Source organism: Eptatretus burgeri, chromosome 6, assembly GCF_056783735.1.
Source record: "Eptatretus burgeri isolate ZD-2024b chromosome 6, Ebu_testis_v1, whole genome shotgun sequence".
In the NCBI taxonomy this organism is placed as follows: Eukaryota; Metazoa; Chordata; class Myxini; order Myxiniformes; family Myxinidae; genus Eptatretus; species Eptatretus burgeri.
The window spans coordinates 50,739,337-50,763,563 of NC_140966.1; the positions used below are offsets into that span (position 1 = coordinate 50,739,337).

A 24,227-nucleotide genomic window follows, 5' to 3' on the forward strand; every position below is an offset into this window, starting at 1 on the left:
AGAGAGTCTGGCCAACTGGCTAGCAGGCACCATATTGCATCCCAGCCAGCGTGATACTGGCTTTGAGGGAGCATACACGCGGCGCGATATGAACGGGCATTTTCCTTACACAAAAAGTAATGGGAGCTTCGACTTCAATTTTTGAGCTTTGCTCGAAAATAAGTCGCTCTACAAGATGGTGTATTCTGGATGCTGATAAACCCACCCAAAAATAACTGAGGTGGCATAATACCACAAGTCACATACTGAGGACGGACGGACTAATCTATTTCTTGACTGGACAAGATTTCGTGCCTGAATCTATGGAAACCTGTGTATCGCACGAACCACAGAAGCAAGAAATGTAGCGCAAAATTGACCAGTTCAGCAAAGCCAACCATGGTTCGGAGAGCTCCTCAGGATGAATTAAAAGAAACATGACCCAGAATTACAGAGTACAAGATTCATAAAACGCCAAAACGAAAAAGTACGGTCGACGGCTATAGATGACCAGGACGGTAGACTGCTATAACCGCTATAGCAATAGCACTTATAGCCAGCCGTCACCCGTCCATAAGGGGTTAAAAGTCAAAACCATCTTCGGTTCTTCTCCATATCACTTGACCCCTTCAGGACGGGAGGCGGCTATAACCGCCAGGCGGTTATGGCCGCCTCCCGTCCTGAAGGGGTTAATACGAACAACTGACACCAAGCTCAGTTCTACTTAATTTTTTTTAACACACGCTCTCGTGGGCTCTTGCTGCCGAGTTGACTGGCAGTACCAACTTTTGCCTGGCTGACACGGATCGAATTTTGCGCTTTGGAATAGATGCACAGACGCACAGTGAAAAACTTAGTCAGTAGCTTCATTTTCAGATCGTGGCAGTAGGGAATATCAACTGAGAAAGCTGACAGACGACGGACAAGTTTTTCAACCAGGTTATTCCCATTTAACTGGTCCTGCACCATCCTGAACTGCTTCCCTCCTTCTCTGAACAGCTTGAATGCCTCGTCACTGCAATGAGTCAAAGCGCCTTCTTTGTACTCCTTCAGTCTTATCGCCTCACGACTGCCCTGCGAAAGACTTTTGGCGGTCCTCCGCGGCTTCCAGGCAAGTGGTGCAATGTGTCCAGGATTTGGAGACGGAAGAGATACAGTAGCCAGCCAGGTAATACAAGCTGCTCTCTTGGGCTTTGCTGAGAGGATCAGGAGGCAGCTCTCCAATCAAATAGCTGAATGTGTCCTCGTCACATTCGTCTGGTGTCACCGGTTTCTCTTTCGGAGTGTCGAGGAAATCCGCTAAAAATGACAGGTCATCCTCGAGATAATTACCGGACACGGGACACTTCAGAAATTACACCACCGTTATGAGCTTCAGAGCCTGTCGGAATTCCAGCGCGTTTGGGACAGGATTCTTGAATTGGACGCACCCAAACTGGTTCTCAAGGCAATCCTGCGTGAGTCTGGATGTAAGCACAAAGTGGTGTCCCCTGGGCAGCAGTTCTCTCTGAATGTCGAGCACAGACGAGGCTGATAATATGACGCTGGATTGCCACGGCTTGCACGATTTGCCACATTCTATCCCTCCGAATACCACCAGCGTCTCTTCAAGGTGCCGGATCGCCCTCTCGTAAGCACACGTATTCGCTTTACTGGGCAGGGTGACTGCTGGACATCAGGTCGAACCAGGTGTTCATAATGTCCAAAAACCAGGCAGTCGTTAGCAACGCGTTGTCAAAACCTTCGTTTTCCACCAGGTAGTGCAGCCCAGCACTGACCGACTTACTGAAAAAATTCAATGCCTTTCCCACTTTCATTTCGTCGAAATGGGCGGTGTTCGACACCATTTCCATGCCAAGATGGGGCGTCAGTTTCAGATCGTCATTGACCTGAAATGTCACCAGTTCCTTGATTGCCCCCAGGCTGACGACATTTGAAGGCAGATCATGCCTGGAGACGATATCAACACCGAGCTTGAATTCGTTCCCATTCACCAGACCCACCTTGACATTCTATATCAGGTGCGGTATGTCGTACATGAAGTGTCGGAACCTGCCGTCAGCGCATGGGTGGGGAATTCGATTGACTGTCACTGCGTGCTTCGAACTAACCAGTCGGAAGTTCTTGAACATTGCTCGATTGGCACTACCCATGTCACATGTGTCTGCGTTGACGTGGAGCCCAATGACATGAGCCTGCTGTACAATTTCAGTCACAAGTGGCTGGAAGTAGGCTCCGTTCACCAAATTGTCCGTAAAATGATAGACAATTGTTTGCTTCCATCTGGAGGTGATGCCAGCCAGCATGAATACGAGGGCATGAGTTGCAGCGTCACCATGTCCTGGCAGAGTTACATTTCTGCGCAAACTACTGGATGATCTGTCGAACTGCAATCCCACTTCAATTGTCATTTCATCCAGCGTTAGGCAGCACTCACGCTCCGGTTCCTTCATGGTAGCAACCTTCAACTGGAGGAAGTCGAACACTTTATCAAGAATACCAGGTTCCATCGCAATAACCTCCATCTTCCGTCGTAACGAACGAAGCGATGGCAGCAGCTGGTGTTGTGACAACAGGACTTTGTAGCCGGTACAGCCACATGCAAAGCGGAGTTGCAGAGGCTTCTTGTAGGTTTCTGCTGACCACTGCGTACCCCTTGTGCTGAGATGAGACAGCTTGTTGATCTGATCGAGGTTGAAAACTTTCTGGACATTCGCCTTTAGAGTGACGAGCTCCCTGGCTTGTTTGAGTTTGTCTCACTGTGCCTCATGTAACCGCCACGTGAGAGAGACCACTTCCGCCTCCACTGCTGCGATATTGGCGTCGTAGTCAGGACCTTGGTCGGTTTCAGCCGGCGTTACAGGGGCATCGGAGGCAAGGCCAACGAGTTGGACATCTTGGTTGTCGTCGTCATTCACAGGCATGTCTTTTTTTGCGTATGTGTGATCTGGGACGGGCTCCTTCTGTGGCGTCGTCTCGTCATGGGGTCGTTTCCTCGGATTCCTTTTCGTGACAGGCACAATATGGGGGAAGACAATCGAGAACCCCGGGACGGGAAATTCCTGAGATTCCCGGTCAAAATGTGGGAACGATTTCCAGAGAAACTTACGCCGGGAATCCCGGGGAATATATACATCAGATAAAGATTATAAATGAAAAATAGTGAGTGGCAGCAGTCATCCAGCGACGTTGTCAGTGCATTTTGTTCCACTGACGACCGTCGTCAGTTGAAGGGATTGAATTTTCCGGGAAAACTGTAAACACCATTTCCTAACCTAATATGGGTAAAACCAATGTAAGAAAGTTACTTACGGCTGGTGGTGTGTATCGGAACGGATCGGATATATTGCAAATCTGGTGTTCACTACTTACGCATTAGTGAAATTTCGGCATCGGATTACGTCTCATTATTTCGGATTCCGAGCTGTTTCAGCGCTCCAATCTGATCCGATCCGACAGGGATTCATTCAATCTGACTTTAACCTGGATACTCCGATCCGACGTCGGTAGGGAACTGCAAACCGCCGCCACTTACCGCACAAAGGGAGGCATTGTCGTGTGGAGTCCGGTTCTCCCTTTTCACATTTACAGCCCAACGGCGACGTCTTTCCGGGTCCCTGGGGAGGCGGTGCGTTTTCACGCCTTGCCCGGGATGCACAGAACACCATTGTGTCATCAAAAAAAGTCAAAATCTGAAGAGAAAACGTGAAAAGACGGCGAAAACAATTCTAATTTCACTCCAAGATTCACTCGCGTTGAGTTGGGCTGCAACATGGCGCCAGCAACGCACGTGACCGGGTATTGACCAATCAGAGCGCAGCATAATCGAGACAATAGTTGGCCAGACTCTCTTTATATACGGCACTGCATAAGGGGCGTAGGAAGCCCCTCATACAAAAAGACACAACTAGACCATGATATCCAGATTGTGTCCAAGTTTCATCAAGATCGCATCAAACGTCACGGAGCTATGCTCTGGAGAGAGTCACAAACACACAGACAAACAGACACAACAAAAATAGTGGTCACTCCTGGCGCCCGCAAACCAAAAATAATGTTTTCCCTTCTCACCTCTAGAGTGTACTAGGTGCGGTGGGACGCAAGAAGCATGCGGGCCACCATCTACTCCGCTTTATTGCACGACCAGAAGCACACTCTCCCCACCCCTAGCGGGCGAGGCATGATATACGAAAACCCAATCACGTGACACAGCACACTCCTCCCCTCGTAAAATGACCAGTCACATAATGAACGGATAATCACAACATGATCATCTGAACCCATCAACACTCATAATCCTCCAAGTACCGCGGCCGCACCCTGACCGGCCTCGGACGGGCAGCGCCACCAGACAGCCCAGGCTCAGACACCTCCCGGCTCGGTCGAGGTGACACCCTCGCCGGACTCGCACTTTCCGCAACACCAGCCACCCCCGACCGCCCAGCCTGCTCGACGTCCCCGGGCAGGACGGCATCAGGCGAAGACCCCCTTGGCGTCGGCCCAGCCAGCCCCGGCGATACAACGTCAGGTGCCGGCGATACTACCGGTGGGGGTCCCGCATCGTTCGGCTCGGGGAGGTGTGGGGGGGGGGGGTGACGCTGAACAGCGATCATGCATCTGGTCCACGTGCCGCTTCCCCACATCCCCACCATCAGTCCGCACCATACAATTCGCCGGCCTCAGCACCACAGAGACCACCGCTGGCACCCATTTGGAACCGTGGAAATAATCGCGCACCATTACCCGCTGCCCCACCTCGAAGCTGCGCAGCCGCGTCGGACGCGACATCGCCCCACTACCCCACCCTCCAGGCCGTAGCAAATCCAGCCTGGACCGCAAAGCCCGTCCATAGAGACGAATGGCAGGCGAATCACCCGTGACAGGATGAACTGCGTTCCTGTAATGGAGCAAAAAGACATCGACCACCGTCTGCACAGGTGCAACACCCCCCCTGCGCAAAGCCTGCTTCAACATCTTGACAAACGACTCAGCTTGGCCATTCGTCTCAGGGTGATACGGTGCGGACCTTAGATGTCGAATACCATTCTGGCGCATAAACTCATCAAATACACCCGCGATGAACTGCGGACCATTATCAGAGACCAGGATCTCCGGCAACCCTTTATTAGCAAAGATCGTCCGCAGCTTCTCTACTGTAATGTTTGCTGAAGTATGCTGCATTACTACAACCTCCGGCCATTTAGAGAATGCATCAATCACAATCAAAAACATCTTGCCATTAACCGGTCTCGCAAAATCTACATGGACCCTCTGCCAAGCTCGGTCTGGCACAGGCCAGAGACCCGAAGCTCGACGCGGGTTATCAGCATCTGTCTGGCACGTGGCGCAACGCTTAACCAACTGCTCCATGTCTTTGTCCAACCCCGGCCACCACAACAGGCTACGAGCAAGACTCTTGGTCTTCACGATGCCAAGGTGACTGACATACAGTTCTTCCAAACACCGCTGCCTGAACCTCGGTAGAATCACGGTCCTCATTCCCCACATTACGCACCGCTGGACCAACGACAGCTCCGCCGCGCGTGACGTGAAAGGTTGAAATGCCGGTGTCGAAGGCAGATCGCTCCAATTCCCCGTAGAAATCGCCTGGACGACACGGGCAAGCACCGGATCACGAGCCGATTCCACCGCGACCTGCCTGGCCATGACCGGCCCGGTTTGGACCTGGTCCAGCGCGAACACATCGACCCGGTCGCCCAACTCAGACGCAGCTGGACCCTCCGCACACGGCAAGCGTGAGAGCCCGTCGCAGTTAGCATGCTTCTCGGTGCTTCGGAACTGAATATCATAATCGTAAGCACCCAGAAACCGCTGTATTCGTGCGGCTGCTACCACCGGCACCCCGGGTTCGGGTCTCAGGATGAATTGAAGCGGTTTGTGATCCGTCTACAAAGTGAAATGCTGCCCCAGCAGATATTGACGAAAGCTCCGCACACCCCAGACGAGGCTGAGAGCCTCACGCTCAATCTGGGCATATCCGCGCTCTGCTGTGGACAGGGTCCGGGATGCAAAACAAACAGGCCGCTCGGAACCATCGTCCATCCTGTGGGAGAGCACTGCCCCGATGCCATATGCAGAGCTGTCGCATGCCAATAGGAGCGGACGCACAGGCTCGTAGTGCACGAGGACCGTATCCTCTGTGAGCAGCCGCTTGACGCGGTCGAACGACGCCTGGTGTGCAGGCCCCCAAGCCCAGCGCTCGTCCTTCTTGAGCAACCGCGTTAACGGCGCAAGTTGTGAGCTGAGCCTGCGCACGAACCTTTGGTAATACTGGGCCATACCAATGAACGAGCGCAGCTGCGTCTTGTCGCGAGGCGGTGGCATGCGCTGAATCGCCTCCACCTTCCGAGGACCTTTCAACAGCCCCTCCGGCGTGATGATGTGCCCGAGGTATTCCAAGCGCTGCTTGAAGAACGCGCACTTGTCCCTATTTAAGCGCAGGCCGCACGCTTCTAGCTTTGTCAGCACTCGGGCAATGTTCGCAAGATGCTCGTCCGCCGTTTTCCCCGCAATGAGCACATCGTCCAGGTAGGTCTGAGCGTGCAGGCCAATGCAAACCTGATCCATGGCTTTCTGCCACAAAGCTGGGGCCGAAGCAATCCCAAAACAGAGTCGAGTATATCGATAGAGTCCTTGACACGTGTTGATTGTTAAAAGCTCGCTACTCCCGGGATCCATCGGCAGGTGAAAATATGCATCACGCAGGTCCAGCTTCGTGAAGTATTGACTCCCCGCCAATCGCGCATATATCTCATCGATTGACGGCAGTGGATATTGCTCCACGCTGAGCCCCGGGTTAACCGTGGATTTGAAGTCCCCACACAATCGGACGTCTCCATTCCGTTTCAGCACCGTGACAACCGGGGTGGCCCAATCCGAGCACGACACCCGTTCGATCACTCCACAGGCCTCCAGTCTATCCAGTTCACCCTTGACCTTGTCCCGCAGGGCATACGGCACAGGACGCGGTTTACAAAACCGAGGAACCACCCCCTCCTTCAAGAAGAGTTTCGCCTCCATGCCCTTGAGTTTTCCAAGGTCGCCGCTAAACAACCCTTGATGTCTTTGAAGAATCTCCTCCAACTGATCCTCCCACTGGCTCGGCACGGGTTGCACAAGGTGAACTGCGGCCCAGTCTAGCCTGATGCGGGCCATCCAATCTCGGCCGAGGAGAGACGGCCCCCTCCCCCGTACGACGTACACCCGAAGCGTGGCGACCTGGCCTTGGTACCGCACAGACACGTCTGCCATCCCGACTGGCGTTATCTTCTCGCGGGTGTACGTGAACAGCGCGAGGTTTGACCTGATAAGCTTCAAGCCGTTGAGTCTACGCGTGGTCTGTTCGCCGATGAGCGACACCGCTGCTCCCGTATCGACCTGGAACGTGATCGGCGTTTCGTTCACTTCGACTTCCACCATCATCGGGCGCGCTGTCGCCGGGCCAATTGAAAACAGGCTCAACAACGGCCGCTGGTGCCGCCCCGAGTCGCCTCGCACATCGCCGTCCATGACTTTAACGGTGGCCGGCGCCCCACGGCACACACGCGCCAAATGACCCACCTTGTGACAATTCAAACACACGTTGCCTTTACACGGGCACGCACGGCGCAGGTGTCGACCTCCACATCCCAAGCATGTCCGCAGGGTCACCCCGCTGCACGCGCGGTCACGTTCGACCCGCATCGAAGGTTGTGCGCGCGTCCCGGGGTGCTCGCGACCCCGCGTGGCCGGTGATGGCTCGAACATCCCCGCGAGTCTGCTCGACCGCCGTAGCCATGCTGACTGCCGAGTCAAATGTAATGGCTTCATCCTTCAGCCGTAAAACCGCTGAAACCATCTTCGCATCTCGTAAACCAGCAATAAAACGATCTCTGAGCCGAGCTGGCCGCTCCCCCGCCGTGAACTTGCAGGCCACGGAAGAATGCTTAATCCGCGCCACGAACTCAGCGATGCGTTCCTCTGCACCCTTCGAGAGGCGATCGAACTGGAATCGAGCGAGCTGCAACGACTTCTCCGGCGCCATGTGTGCTTTCATTTTCCCCACAATGTCCCGAAACGCCAGCCTGTCATCCCGGGGCCTGTTCGGTGCCACTAAATCACCCAGCAGCCGATAATGCTCCGGCGAAAGCGAAGCGAGCAAGATCGACTTCTGCTTGCTCTCGTCGACCACATCGTTCGCGTGGAAATAGCATTCCAATTGCTCCGAAAACAATTCGAAGTCGTCCCTGTCGAAAACGGGCATAAGTCTGTATTCAACCATCCTCGTCGCCAACTAGAGTGTACGAGGTGCAGCGGGCCGCAAGAAGCACGCGGGCCACCATCTACTCCGCTTTATTGCACGACCAGAAGCACACTCTTCCCACCCCTAGCGGGCGAGGCATGATATACGAAAACCCAATCACGTGACACAGCACAACCTCTCCCTCCCGCAACCACATGACTTCCTGTACGGACTCTTCCTCTTCTTTTTCGTCTTCCCTTTCCACATTCCCAATCCCACTTTGATCGTGAAGGGATTCACCACTCACCTCCACGACTTTTTTCTTCAAACTCTTCATTTACTCTGCCCCTATCTTCCCTAATCTAAAAAAAAAAAAAAAAAAAAAAAAAAGGTCTTATCATGTTTCGACTTCCTCTCTTTTCCGTGCTCTTCTTCTTCTTCATCCTCTTCCTCTTCTTCAATTTTCGGATTCCAATTCGACCTTTCTTTCATCCCGTGTCGAAGAATTCCACCTGTTACAACGCTTCCTTCTTCCAATCTATAAATTCTTCTGCACTCCATCCATCTTCCAATGTACTTAAACGAATCTCTGACCTACAGATCAGTAAATAAAAATAAAAATAAATCCAATTTTTCAATGCTTGTTCGTCTTCCATTATTCATTGTTCTTTTCCAATTTCAGTACAAATTCATGCCACCTCCTCCTCCTCACTCCTCACAGCTTGCCCCCCATCCTACCTCCTCTCTTAGCATTTCTTGTTCCTCATCCCACCCACTCTTATCTTTATCACAGCAGCACCCAGTCTCATCCTTCCCCTCTCCCCACCCCTCCCTTCTCCCTCCTCCCCCATGACAATGCCTGCTCTCATCATCTCCCCACCCTCTCAAAGCTTCTCTCTCACCTCTCCCTCTCAATTCAGCCACCTCCTCCCTTTTCAAAGGAAACTCCTCCCTCTTACTCCTCCAAACTTTCCCTCACCTTTCTCAAAATCTGCCCCCCACTCCTTTCTCCCTCAATTCTTCTCCCTCAGCCTTCTCCCCCAAATCTCCCCCTCACCCCTCCTCTTCAAATCTCTGCCCTTACCCCTCCCCTTCAAATCTCCCTCCTCATTTCCCCTTATCAAAGCTGCCTTCCCCTCTTCCCACCCCCTCAAATCTCATCACACCTCCCTCTCTTCCCACCCCTCAATTTTTGTTCCTCCTCCCACCGGCTCGGATCTTCGCAATATCGCCACCCAGTCTCATCCTTCCCCTCTCCCCACCCCTCCCTTTTCCCTCTTATCCCATGGCCGTGCCTGCTCTCATTGTCTCTCCTCTCCCTCAAAGCTTCCCTCTAATCCCTCCCTCACAAATCAACCACCTCCTCCCTCTTCAAAGCAAACTTCTCTCTCTCTCTCCCCCCTCCAAGCTTCCTGAACGCTCTCATCTCAAGTCTGAACGCTCAAACCTATCTCCCTTCTCCAAATCCTGGTGGCGTCTGGTTGTCTGTTTCTGGTGTGTATTACCCTTCCATCCCTCCCTTATCTCAAATGGCTGTACAGCTGACACTGCACGCGAAAAAGGCTGAATGCCTAAACATTGTGTTTGCTTCTAAATCTTGTGTCCCAAACCCATCGCTTTCTGTACCCACCTTACCCAGTCTCACCCAGCTGTTCCTGGACACTGTGTCCTTTTCTCCTGACAACGTGGAGAGCTTGCTGTCAAACCTCGACTCAGATTCTGCAACCCGTCCAGACGGCATCAGCCCTCGTTTTCTAAAAACCTGCTCTGCTGCTCTTCCCCACCCTCTCTCTGTTCTGTTCATCCTCTCAGTTGCTCAAGATCATCTGCCATCTGCTTAGAAATCAGAAAACATTACCACCCTGCATAAAAAAGGTGCAAAAACAGATCCCTGCAACTACAGACCAATCAGCCTTCTCCCAATCATCAGCAAGGTCATGGAATGCATTCTTGCTTCCAACATCAAATCCTTCCTCTTCTCGAATGGCTTTATCTCCGACCATCAATTTGGATTCAGACCAGGTCACTCTACACTGGACATGCTACTTATGCTTTCCCAACAATGGATGGATGTTCTAAATGCCAAACATGAGATCAGAGCCATCTCCATTGACATATCGCGAGCTTTCAATATGGTCTGGCACCCAACACTGCTCACCAAACTCTTCTTATGGTATCCAAGGCAATCTCCACTCATGGCTCGTCGACTTTCTCTCCTGTCGTAGTTAACGCGTGGCTCTTAATGGCTCTGGCTCTCTGTCTCTGTCTCTGTCTCTCTCTGTCTCTCCTCTTCCTGTCCAGGCTGGAGTTCCACAATGCATTGTTCTTGGCCCTGTTCTTTTTCTGGTTTTCATCAATGATCTCTCTGACTCTCTGGAAAAATCCTCTTTATGTCTTTCCTGATGACTCAACCCTTAGCCATACCATCTCTCATCCCTCTGATTGTCAGGCAGCAGCCCCTTCACTCTCTGCAGACTTGAATAAAATCACAAGCTGGTCAAGCACTTCGAACATGTCTTTCAATCATGACAAATCTCACACTCTCACCATCTATCTCCGAAAGGACCATCTGGCAACCCCATCGACTTTTTCTACAATCCCTCTGAAGAAATCATTTCATTCAAGCGTTTGGGACTCACTATCTGCAACGATCTTTCCTGGGAAAGCCATATCTCCAAGCTGGCCTCCAAAGCCAGTCGCCGACTGGGCATCCTATGTCATGCAAAGACCTTCTATGCACACCTGAGCCTCCAACTACTTACAAAGCTTTTATCCACAGCCTGATGGAGTACCACTTCACCCTCTGGGGTGGTGCTCATGCCTCACACTTAGCTCAACTTTACGCTGTGGAAACAAAGGCTTTTAGGATCATTGGTATCTCCTGCGATGAAGCTGAGTCTTTGGGTCTCTCACTCTCTCACCACAGGCAGGTGGGTGGGCTCTCTGTCTCCTACCATCCCCTCTCCTACCATCCCCTCTCCTACCTTACCCCCCCCCACCATCCCCCTGCTCTGTCTGTGCTCTGTCCCACCTATATTTCCTCAGGGTGCTAATGGTCCACCAAAAAACCCCTTCTGGTGAAACTTCCAAAATCAAGAATCACTGCTCACTTTCACTCTGTCATTCCTCTTTCACCCACCTCTAGAACAAACTCTAACACTCTCTTCAATCCCACTCCTCCCCACAGGTCTTCAAAACTGCTGCTCACCACCACCTCATATCTTCCCCATCCAAAACCTTGATTTTTCTACTCCTGTTCATCCACCCCAAACCCACCTCCTTCAAATTCCCTGTTTTCCTTCCTGAAAGTCCTCCACCTCCACCTCACATTTCCCTCCTGAGTTCAAAACTGTGAGACTTTTGTGAAAATTGTGTTGTTTTGTTGAGAAATTTCCTTTTGAGAACTATTTATAAAGTGAAGATGTCTTTCTGCCTCAGATACCTATCATCCCAACTGACACAGCCTTTGAAATCAAGAGACTTCAAGAGACTTCAAACCCAGACTCCAACTCAGCTTTTCAATGTTCCTTTAACAAGGCTCAAGGATAATCTTCACAGGTGTTTGGACTATATTTGAGGACTCCTCGCTTTTCTTAAGTCTCACATCAGTAGAGCAACATTGCAAGCACCAAGGACTTAAAGACTCAGACTTCGTCCTCCTTCAAAGGTGCTGACAGCGCGACACCCCATGATCCAGTGAATCCATGATTCCCCAGGCCTGACCCAGACTTCTATTGACCTCTGGCTCACAACATGTGGAGACATGAATATCACTGCCAAGGTATGTGAATCTCTCTGTGACCTCCACATCCTCACAACAAACAGGTACAGACAAGATAGCAGAATCAAAGATGTCATTGAAAACCTGGATGTTAGTTTTGACCGAGGAAACCCGTAATCCTCGTGGCACCGACTCCTCATTCAGCCCCTCGAGGGCCCCCAGAAGTATATCCAGCATCTCCGCAAAGAGGACTGCATTATCTGCGAAATCAAGGTCAGAGATCTTCACATTCCCAAAGGATGCACTGCAGCTTTATCTCCCTGAAATCCTCCCCAGAATCCAGTCAACACAAGCACTGAAAAGTGTGGGGGCCAGTGCACAGTGCACACCCCCTGACAAACTCCAGTAACAACTGGGAGTAAGTTGGAGATGGAACCACCAGACCTCACAGCACTCTCAGGACCAGAGTATAGTTCAGAAATCAGATTGATCAGTCTTGTGGTACCCCACGAAGACCGAGAATCCTCCAGAGGGAATCCCAATTCACTGAATAAAATGCTTTGCAGAGATCAACATGGCTGCAAGCAGCCCCTGCCGAAACTATTGTCTGCGTTCGATGAGGACCCGAAGAACAAGGACACGGTCAAACATTGACCTCTTTGGTGGAAAACCTGACTGCTCTGGGCGCTGGTGCTCAAGCAGATGGTGGTGAACCCTATCAAGAATGATCCGGGCAAAGACCTTGCTCAGCACTGAGAGCAGCATCACCTCTCGGTAGCTGTTGCAGTCCTGGCGATCACCCTTCCCTTTCCAGAGAGGGACAACAAGGTCCCTCTTTCAGTAAGTTCAGATGATGACTGTGTTCCAAGCAGAGCACAGAAATGCATGCAACGACATGAGTACAGCCTTTCCACCAGCCTTGAGAAGTTCAGCATGGATGCTACAGATCCGAGGAGCTTTACCCCCTTCCAACTGTTTCACTGCAGCCTGTGTTTCCACAATCAAAGGTGGTTCACAGTTGATTGGAGGGTTAGCAAGACGGATAGTTACACTTCTGACATCCAATTCAACAACTGGTGGGTCAGCCTCGTACAGCCGCTCAAAGTAACTGGCCCTGTGAGGCTTCCCTTCAGACTCCTCTGTCAAGAGCCCACCATCCTCCGTTTTAACTGCAGTACACCGAGGGACGGGCTTGGAGGAATGCAATTCACGAATTCCTTTGTAAGTAGGACAAGAATCACTTGTCCACAGGTGATGCTCAACCCATTCACAGACTCCTTGCACACAGGTGTCCTTCTCCCCACTCAGCACATGTGGTTTTGCACCTCAACTTCCTGAACAGCTCAGCTGTGCCATTAATCCTGGCCCTGTGACTCTGGTCAATGGTATCCAGTGTCTCTTGGGAGACAAAGTTCTTCTTCACCTGATGGTGAGTTCTAGGACATCCACAGGCAACATCAAGGATGGTAGTCTTGAAAGTACTGCACAACTTTCCAAGATTCTCCAAAACACCCAGTCAACCCAAATCCCCACTCATCCTGTTCGCAAACTCCTCAGCTACCCTCTCATTCTTGAGCTTGCCAATATCCTAGTGTCCATATCCATACACCTTCCTCACGAGGAAACCTGGTTGGGGAGATGGTTTAGTCTCCGACAACCCGACAGTGAAACAGGTTTGTACAGGTTTACATGGTATCTGTGGCAAGTCACAGATATTATCTGGCTTGACCTGACAATAGAGTTTCATACTTCTTGGGGTATAAGACCTTAACCTTTAACCTTAAGGGGTTTGATGTAACTAAATTATAAATGCACGTTTTTCTGGGCTATCTACAGGGGGCAATTTCATTCCAATCGGACAAACTTTAGTTGAGTTCTGGTGAAAAATGTTAAAATGTATATAATTAGGGCACCGGGCGTAGTGGCGTGCGCCTGTAATCCGGCTACTCGGAGGCTTGGGTTGGAGGATCGCTTGAGGACGGGAGCTCTGCACTGGGCCGCTCTATGAGAAGGTGTAGGGCAGCCCGGAATCATGGCGAAACCCAATCCTTATCCCTGTGCCAAATCAGTATGCTGATCATAACGAATGATCCGCTGTGGCGACCCCAAACGGGAGCAGCCGAAAGACGAACAACAAAAATATAATTAGGGCATGACCTTAAAAATTAAGTCAAGGTCAAAAATCATGTCAATCCCGCATAGTTTCTGTTCACATTAGTGATGCAAAATTTCATTCTGAAAGTCCCAGCCAGCTCTGAGAAACAGCTCAGAAATTGAGAGTACAGGAAGAAAAAAAATTAAAAAGAATAAAAATAGGACCACTGGACCGAAAGCTTATCTGGACCCTGGCCTAATTTTGTTACCCAAATTTGGTAGCATTCTGACTGGCAGGTATTGAAGGAATTTAAGTGATTTTCCCCAAAATTGACTAAGTTGGCCATTTTGACACACTTCCGGTCATGTGATCGGCATGGCCTTCGCATTTCAACATGAGGACCCTACCCTGTCCTCAAGTTGTAACCCACATTTCGGAGCATTCTGACTGGTGGGTCTGGAGAAGAAGATTTTTGAAGGAATTTACTAAATCTGCCATTTTGACCTACTTAAAGTCATGTGACTGAAACAAGCTTTGCAATCCCCGTTACCAGTAAAGCTGCTGTCACACCTTGACGATTTAGCCAGCGTATGCCGACGTATGAAAAATTTGTCTACAACGCTGGCACACGTCGAATACGTTATGGGTAAGTTTTGTATACGTTAAGAGCACGCTGAAGCACGCTGGCATATGTCGTAGTACGTTGCCGAGTACGTTGACAAATTTTAAGCATGCTGAAAATTTTTTGACGTATGCCAGCGTATGACGCCCACGTTCCGCATACGCTGGCCATAAGTTGTAGGCAAGTTAAGCGATCGTTGACACACGTCACTCATAAGTCAAAACACGTCGAGGTAATGTTTAGCATATCCGAAACTTATTTCTAACCTATGAGTAACGTGCTTTGAACCTAGGTGTAACATATCTCCAACGCACATTGACGTATGTAGATGTATTTGATTAACATCTTCCGGATGACCACAGAACTTACTGAACGTGTTTCTAACTTACACTTACCGTATAATGGCGTATTGGCAGCGTTTAGGGGAATTGGTATATAAAAATGGGGTTCACAGAAGGAACCCGTCAGTGTTTCAGACTCCATGGTGAGTACATGTCCATGTCAGTAGTATCACTAGTAGTAGTAGTAGTAGTAGTAGTAGTAGTAGTAGTAGTAGGTGAGCGTGTCATTAGTAGTAGTAGTAGTAGGTCCATGTCAGTAGTAGTCGGTGAGTGTGATGGGGAGGGTGTGGGTGATGATGGATCCTCCTTGCGTCTGCGTCCACGGGCCCGGCCAGGAGACTTCTTTGCAGCATTCTTCGAAGTTTTCTTCGGCTTTTTTTCTTTCTTTTTAAAATGTTTTTCTCCGCTGAACTATTGATGTTTTTTCAGTTTTGGGCGTATTCATAACGAGTTGGGCGTATGCATAACGTATTAGTAATGTACACAGAACGTTTCGATAACTTATAGATAACTTGTACCAACGAATGCTTAGCGTGTTGTCGGCGTTCACAACGTATGCCCAACGATAGTCTAACGTATGCATAGCGTGCAGCAGCATATCGTCGACAATCACGTGGCGTAGGCTATTCATGGGCTGCCGCTCAACGATTTAAATCATAACCGCACTCGAAATCAAAGTGTCAACATCACCGTCATGCCAAAGAAAAGAAAAAAAAACAACAAAAAAAAACATGGAGTCTGGAACACTGACTGGTTCCTCCTGTGAAGCCCATATTTACATACCAATTCCCCTAAACGCTGACAATACGCCATAATACGGTAGCTGCAAGTTAGAAACACGTTCAGTAAGTTCTGTGGTCGTCCGGAAGACGTCAAATACGTCTGCATACGTCAATGTGCGTTGGAGATAGTTACACATAGGTTCAAAGCACGTTACTCATAGGTTAGAAATAAGTTTCGGGTACACTAAACATTACCTCGACGTATTTCGACTTATGAGTAACTTACAAGTAACGTGTGTCAACGATCACGTAACTTGCCTACAACTTATGGCCAGCATATGCGGAACGTGTGCGTCATACGCTGGCATACGTCGAAAAATTTTCAGCATGCTTAAAATTTGTCAACGTACTCGGCATACTACGACGCATGCCAGCGTGCTTCAGCGTGCTCTTAACGTATACAAAACTTACCCATAACGTATTTGACGTGTGCCAGCGTATTCGGCAAATTTTTCATACGTCGGCATACGCTGGCTAAAACGTCAAGGTGTGACAGCGGCTTGACACTTTGATGTCTAGTGCAGTTATGATTTGAATCGTCGAGCCGCAGCGTTTTAATAGGCTATGCCACTTGATCGTCGGCGATACGCTGCCGCGCTATGCATAAGTTGACTATCGTTGGGCATCGGTTGTGAATGCTGACAAGTTCGACTATCATTGGGCATAGGCTGTGAACGCCGACAACACGCTAAGAATTCGTTGGTATAAGTTATCTATATGTTATCGAAACGTTCTGTGTACGTTACTAATAAGTTATGCATACGCCCAACTCGTTATGAATACGCCCAAAACTGAAAAAAAAACATCAATAGTTCAGCGTACGCCAACGTTTTACATACATTTTCATACGTTGCCATACGCTGGCTAAAACGTCAAGGTGTGACAGCGGCTTTAGGAGCGGAACTTGCTGCCAAATTTCAGCCGCCCAGCGGTTTGGCCAGAGATGTCGAAATAGGAGATGGATGGACTGACGGATGGTGCCAGATGACAATACCTTATCTGGAATTCCAATTCCAGATAAGCTGATGATAATAACCTTCGAAATGCTGGTTTAGTACTCCTTGAGGTCAAAGAAACTCTGTGGTAACATTGAAAATTGTGGGCACCAATTGTGGAAACAAACCTTAAAACAGCAATAAGCCTTCCCCTATCCTAATGGGGGCTTAATTAATGTATTTTTAGCTTTTCTGAAATTGGAATTCCAGAAAAGGTTTTGTTACTGTGCACTGTCCAATCATCTGTCTGCGAGTCTGTCCATCTGTCTGTCTCCTATTTGACTTCTCCGGCCAAACTGCTCGGCTGATCCGGATGAGATTTGGCAGCAAAGTTCTGCTCCTGAATGATAATGGGGATTGCAAAGCTCATTCCGGTCATGTGAGTTTAAGGAGGTCAAAATGGTAGACTTTGTCAATTTTTAGGAAAATCGTTAAATTCCTTCAAAAATCTTCTTCTCCAGACCCCCCCCCCCCGCAGTCAGAATGCTACTAAATTTGGGTTACATCAGGACAGGGTAGTGATGTTAAATTATGGAGGTCATGCCGATCACGTGACCGGAAGTCTGTCAAAATGGCGGTGACCTTGGTAAAGTTTTGGGAAAAATTGCATAGATTCCTTCAAAAAATCTTCTTCTTCAGAACCACCAGTCGGAATGCTACCACATTTGGGTTACAAATTAGGCCAGGGCCCAGATAAGCTACAGGTCCAGTGGTCCTGTTTTTAGTTGCTCAGACAGCATGGTCATTCTGTATGTGCGAAGCCATTACATTTGAGAACACCAAAGGATATGATCTTACGACTTAAAATATTAGTAACTTCGGAAAAAACAGCTGCCTTTACAAACTTCCAATTCTGGAGCTTTCCTTCCAACTGCTGAAACATAAGGAGTTTAGAATGAACCGATTATAACGAACTCACCTTTCTTCCCCTGCACAAAAAGGCCCTTACTGACCCTGCCAAACATTGAGAATATTTTTTTTGACAAGCATGCCATTAAATGAGGTTCATCTATGCAACGGCATCAATTTAGTACTGTACTATGTTAGGGTGGAGGAAAATGTTGTTAGCAACAATGGTTCACACTGAACATGTGATAATGGCTGTAAATAGCATGAGGTGAGTCTAAATAAAATCAATGGCATGAAAAGGGAAAACATTTCTCTTTTTGGTGTCGTCGAACAGCAAGGTGCTCGGTCTTTGGGCTGGTAGGATCACTTATGAGTTGCCCAATCTGGGTTCGAATCTTCACCCAGATATAAACGATTATCTTGGTATTTCACCGGTAAGGCGATCCATCATTGTGTGGGCAGCACTTGGGTGTCCTGTGTGCAAACATTCGTTGGTGGACGTGAAAGATTGCATGGCGTGTTTTGCAAAAGGTAGGCAAGCTATTGCTGGCACCCTAAATAAATTACAAATTTCTGTCCTGACAGACCCTTGGGAAGGTAATGGCAAACAACCAAGCATCACCATTGCCAAAGAAGTGCTTCAGCAGCACCTAAACTCTGCAAAGAGTATGGTGCATTGATAATAATGATAACGATGATGATGATGGTGCTCATTCAGTGCTATTTGTATGTATTGTCATCACCTCTGGGAAGCACTTGGTTGTTTGCAACGTGCATCGTAACAGTTACCATCGGGGCGTCAATGGGAAGCTGTCAACAACAGCAGTAAGTTAGAGAAGAAAGATCCATTTGTTTTACTTCTTGCCTCTGGCTACTTACTCAATTTGCCAAGCAACATCAATTGGTCTGTATAAATATTAGTGTACAAAAAATATAGAAAACATCATAAATCTCCATGATGCATGAATAGTGAGGAATACGATTAAAAGGGCAATGATAAATTAGCAAAATGAAAAAGCATTCCTGAGCAATAGGGAGAAGAGGCAAATAGCACCCCACGCATGGACAGGTGATTGAATTCCTCTGTGCTTTGTGAGGTAAGGCCTTTGATTTACCTTTCTCTACCAATGAAGAAGATGATGATGATAACGCCTCGTAAAATGTAAACATGCCTTACCTTTCAGCGTCATTCAAACCAAAGTTGAGGACCAAATTTTACTTGACTTCATCTGATGTCATTGGCATGCACCATGGGTTTCTAGATGTTTTTTTTTTTTTAACACACATGCTACAATGTGTTAAAAACACCAAAAATAAGATATTAACCTGACTCATTCGATTTCGAAAGTGCTGCACAATTGCTATAAAAATGACATACAATGAGGATAACAACGTGAGAAAATTTGAAACACATTCCTTGTACACTGCCTTGGTTATCCCCCCTTAAATCTGTCCACTTTTAACGTTGCTCTTTATGTTTTTTCAAAAACTTACATCACCCTTCGTTAATACAGAAGTGATCAACTTAAAATATGAAGCTGGAAGTGATGCTTGCAAAAGAATTGTTGCCATTGGCTTTTTTTTTTATTTACAATTGTTGTTCTTTGTTCCACATTTATTATCCCCATTGTTTTCGAGGAAAAAAATATGGGTTTTGGGGGTGGGGGGGGGGTTTGTAATCGGCTCTATTTGTCTGTTTGTCCCTCACACTATCTTCTCCTAAACGGTTCAGCAGAAATTCACCAAACTTGGTAGTTATGATCAGTGTGTGGCACGAAGGTGCACGAGCAGTGTCATTTTTGCCACGGCCCATGGGGTGCGATGAAAAGGTCGAATAGCAAAACATGCAATTACGGGCACATTTTAAAATGAAACTTCAACTTCCAATTAACATCGGGGGACGCATGAAATATATAACAAGTTTTTTGGATGTCATCCCTGGTTCATGCCTGAGGACTTGGGGGACTTAGGCTCAGAGGAGTCAAAACAGGAATTTTTTTTTATTTAGCTTCATGCCTCAGGAGTGAAAAGGGGAAAATATATATTTTTTTAACTCAAAATGTGATATTGGGTAATTCCTGGTGGAACCTTTTGCTATCTTTAAACTTTGCTTGAGGTGGAAAGCATGGGGATTTGCGATGGCACGCCATCGACTTTGATCTAGTCGTTATTATTTTTTTAATCGTAAAATGAAACTTTCCACCTTTTCGTGAAAGTTTCACTCCTCAAAATGTTCCCCCCTTATTTTGCATTCTTACTGACACGTCTGTGAAGAAGCTAACCAAAATGGTTCGATTTGTACAATCTGCACAAAACAATACACATTTCTCAATTTATGCTTCCTGGTTTGATGATGCAGTGGTTACACAAAGGGGGGGGGGGGCGCTGCACAGTCAAACCAATATGTAGAGAGACAAAACAGGAGGCAAGATCATGGTCTTATAAGCTTGTGAAGATGAAAAAAGAACGTTCCACAGCCTGCTGTATTTCTTTCTACCAGATGCTGATTTGTCATAGCATATTTAAAATCAAAGAGAAAGCCAATATCTAGTTAAAATATCCATGGTGAGCTGAATGCCCTCTTCAAGAGGCAAAGTGGCAAAGTGCATTTTAATGTAACATAGATCAGAAGGCTTTCCATGCTTCATCAGTTAAGGCATGGATTCAGATTGAATTCTCCATTGAATGCGTTGGAGAACCAGGCTGTGCCAATGCAAGCCCTCACGCGCTTTCCCCATTGCTTAGTAAGAGTGTGGTCTGTGGCACCTAGCGGGGAAAGGATATTATTTGTTTCATCACTGTATATAGGTTTGCGTGTCCCCACATCCATATCTGTGTCTGTTGACTCGCTTTGTTTGTTCCGTTGTCCATGTCCCATTCACCTCTTCTCCCTGTATCTCTTTCTTATATCCATATTATAAAGTAGGAGTGTCTGTCTGTCTGTCTGTCTGTCCCTGAACGACTTCAGTTTTGGGGTTAGCCCAACCAAACTTTCAGTGGAACCTTTTGAGGTCCCAGCCGGTGTCCTCAGGTGGGTAGGAAATTTCATAAATACCTCAATACAATTATGATTTTTGAGTTTCAATCCGTACAAGGCTGCTCCCTATCCGGATGCAACGTCAGAACGGCATTATATTTGTTTAACTCACGAGTGTTTGTAACATTGTATTTTGTTATACTAATGGTATAGTATTGATAACCTCTGCCACCGAAGGTGAAGGAGGTTATGCTTTCACCCCTTTGTCTGTTTGTTTGTGTACATGTTATCTCAAAAAGTTGTGGACAGATCCGGATGAAATTTTGTGGACAGGTTCGGTGTGTGACAAGGACGAACTGATTCGATTTAGGTGAAGATCTGAATCCGGATCTGGATACGAGAATTATTTAATTTAAAAGTGATTCTTCACCATTGAAAGATAGGACCAAAAACAATATATAGCATGATATTTCAAAAATGTATTGGGCCAGACATGTTCTCGTGGATCAGACATTACATGTAGTGTAGTAGATAGTAGAAAAATCATGCAAATTATGATACAAGCATCAAATTTGGCATTTCTGTTCTGCAGGGCTTTCTGATCAAATCTTCCCGATTGGCTATTTGAAAATCCAAATTTTGAAAAAATAAAAAAAAACTTCAAAAAAATTTGAAGTCACAGCTGGCTGAAATTCTTGAAGCGCAAGTGAACATCTCAGACAGAGAACCAAGGGGAGATGCAGTCATCATTGATGGCTCAGCACTTATCAATGCCCAACCTCCACGCACTTCAAAGATATTTGATGACCATGCTAAAGAAGACATCATCCCAAAGGTGGAATCCTATGGTGCCAGGTATGAGAGGGTGGACGTAGTGTTTGATGTGTACAAGAACTCAAGTCTGAAGTCCGAGGCAAGGTCGAAAAGGGGGCAAGGAATCAGAAGAGTAACAGGAACCAGTAAGACCCCAAGTAATTGGAGAAGCTTTCTTCGAGATGACAACAACAAGACTGAGCTGTTTCACTTCCTTGCGGAAAAGATGTGTGAAGCACAGACGACAAGCACAGTCATTGTCACAAAAGGAGAAGATGCCATTAGCAACATAAGGAAGTCACTGGATGCTGTGTCTCCTTGTTGTCATGAAGAAGCTGACGCTCGAATATTTGTACATGCCAGGGATGCAACGACGGATGGTAGCAAGTCCATTATCATTAAGGCTAATGACACGGACGTACTAGTCATAGCAATATCTGTACTGCCATCCTTACAGGAACTAGGTCTTGAGAACATGTGGATTGCCTTTGGCCAAGGAGCCAAGGCACGATGGATTCCAGTCCATGAGGCAGTTTCTGCAATTCTGAGAAAGCTGGAGGGATCCCATACTTCCATGCGTTCACTGGATGTGACGTCGTGTCTGCCTTCCATGGTAAAGGGAAGAAAACTGCATGGCAGACTTGGAACGTCTTTGATGATGTTTCTGAAACATTCAGCAATCTCAGCCAGCATCCAACATTGATTCGTGATCTTGACTTTTTTGAAGTTTTTTTTTTTTTTTTTTTCAAGTTTTTCAAAATTTGGATTGTCAAATGGCCAATCAGGCAGATTTGATTAGAATCCCCTGGAGAACAAATGTGCCAAATTTGATGCTTGTATCATCATTTGCACGATTCCTCTCAAAAATTGCTGCTATCTGCCCCACTAGTGTTGGAGGCATGCGCTCTACCGAGTGCCCTTCTAATTTTTTTCTGGATATATAATATTTTGTGATTGGAATGATGCTGTTTGGAAAGAAAATATGGAGAGATTGAGTTGAAAGCAGAATGAGGAAAATATGTGAGGGGTTCCACCTGTGACATTTGTAGATTCGGCATTTGCAGTTTCGCCATGGATATCCTAAAATTATTACCCACCTTACTTCTGTTGGGGTCAGCTGCAGTAAGTTTTTGGCCCAAGACCTTCATGAACTGGCTGTCCATGTTTGGCATTCGACTGAAGGCGTCACAGGAATGTGGAATGTATTGGTTCATGGTTTGACATTCGCTGTTTCCACATTGTCGGTTTGCTTTTGGGCACCTTAACATGCATAGTATGGGTACCTCGCTGGTTATAAATAAACTTATATAAAGGAAAAAACCGTTTTCCATCCTTCTGCCAACCATGCATGCTGATTCTGAAATTCGGATTTCCATTGGGTCACCTTGGGGAGCGATAAGTTGTGTTTAGGAACCTTTCTGACATGTGCGGGATAAAATATTCCAATGCAGGCGGCCCATGTTACACAGAGGCTGTCTGACGCAACAATATGTGAAAGGATTTTTTTTTTAATGCCTGAAACCTTCCTGGGCACACTCCAAGTATAACCACCAAATATCAAATAATTCCATCCAACAATTTAGGAGTGCATGCCAGTCTAACACAGATGAACACACACACACACACACACACACACACACACACACACACACACACACACACACACACACACACACACACACACACACACACACACACACACACAATTATATATACTACTAGACGACCCATGAACCCGTTGTGACAGCGGTTGATAAAAAAAACTCATTTCAAAAAACAAGAAAAAAAAGAAGAAAAAAGATAGCTCCAGCGAACTATACCGCTGAGGTTGTTTGCATTGATCAAATACTCCCGAAGAGTACTTGACTGAATCGGGAATTGATTTTTTAATAATTTTTTTCTTTGCCCGATTTGAACGAAACTTGATATTGCGCGTCAATGTGAAAAAAAAAAACAACGGAGAAAAGAAAGTCGAAGAAATTATTGTGCTTAATCTTCTAAACACAATTTGATTTATTAATGAACATGGAAGTATTCGATCAAAATGGTGATTATTTTATACTGAAAAATAAATCTTCTTTGTCTATACTAAATGTTTGAGATTTTAAAATAAATCATTTGAAGAAAACAAAAAAAACCAAAAGATAGCTCCAGCGAACTTTTCCGCTGAGGTTGTTTGCATTGATCAAATTCTCCCGAAGAGTACTTGACTGAATCGGGAATTGATTTTTTAAATATTTTTTTCGTTTCCCAATTTGAACGAAACTTGATACTGCACACCGCAGGAGAATGGTAAGTAAGGTGGCCCTAACATTTTTGCACTATCATGTACCGTTTTGGCTGTATTTCAGGAACATACATACATACACACATACACACATACATATATACATACACGATGAGTTTTAGTAATATATAGATGATTACCTTCACTGGTAAGAAAATTGCGAATGGATTGTTGCATATTTACTGAGCTCGGCGAACCTTTATAATTGAAAATTTTATTTCTAATTGCTGTTCAAAATGTGTATACAATTCTTCGATGTTCTTGAGGTTTTCTCTGATAATTTGTACTTATTCTATTTTTGTCTCGTTATTATTTGCAAAATCGAGGATTTTTCAAGTATATTGGTCAGTCGATTTTATGATTCTGTCTGCTTGTCAATCGCCTTAGGTCACAATTCTAAACTGATCATTAAACTTGACCAAGTTGTAGAGGTAGTCTTAACTGAGAAGCCAATTGATTTTGAGGTCAAAGGTCATCATGAGGTCAAATTTCTAAACTCGTCATTTGTCATCCGATTTATTTGA

The 24,227-nt window shown here is 46.9% G+C and overlaps 1 protein-coding gene and 1 pseudogene across 2 annotated transcripts in view; one reads left to right on the forward strand and one right to left on the reverse strand.

The window, feature by feature from the left end:
* The window catches only part of LOC147024758 (glutamate receptor 4-like), a 584,244-nt gene that overhangs the window by 82,295 nt on the left and 477,722 nt on the right, over positions 1–24,227 (reverse strand). The gene's annotated exons all lie outside the window — the stretch shown is intronic.
* Positions 13,854–13,994, forward strand: LOC147024759 (signal recognition particle RNA; annotated as a pseudogene).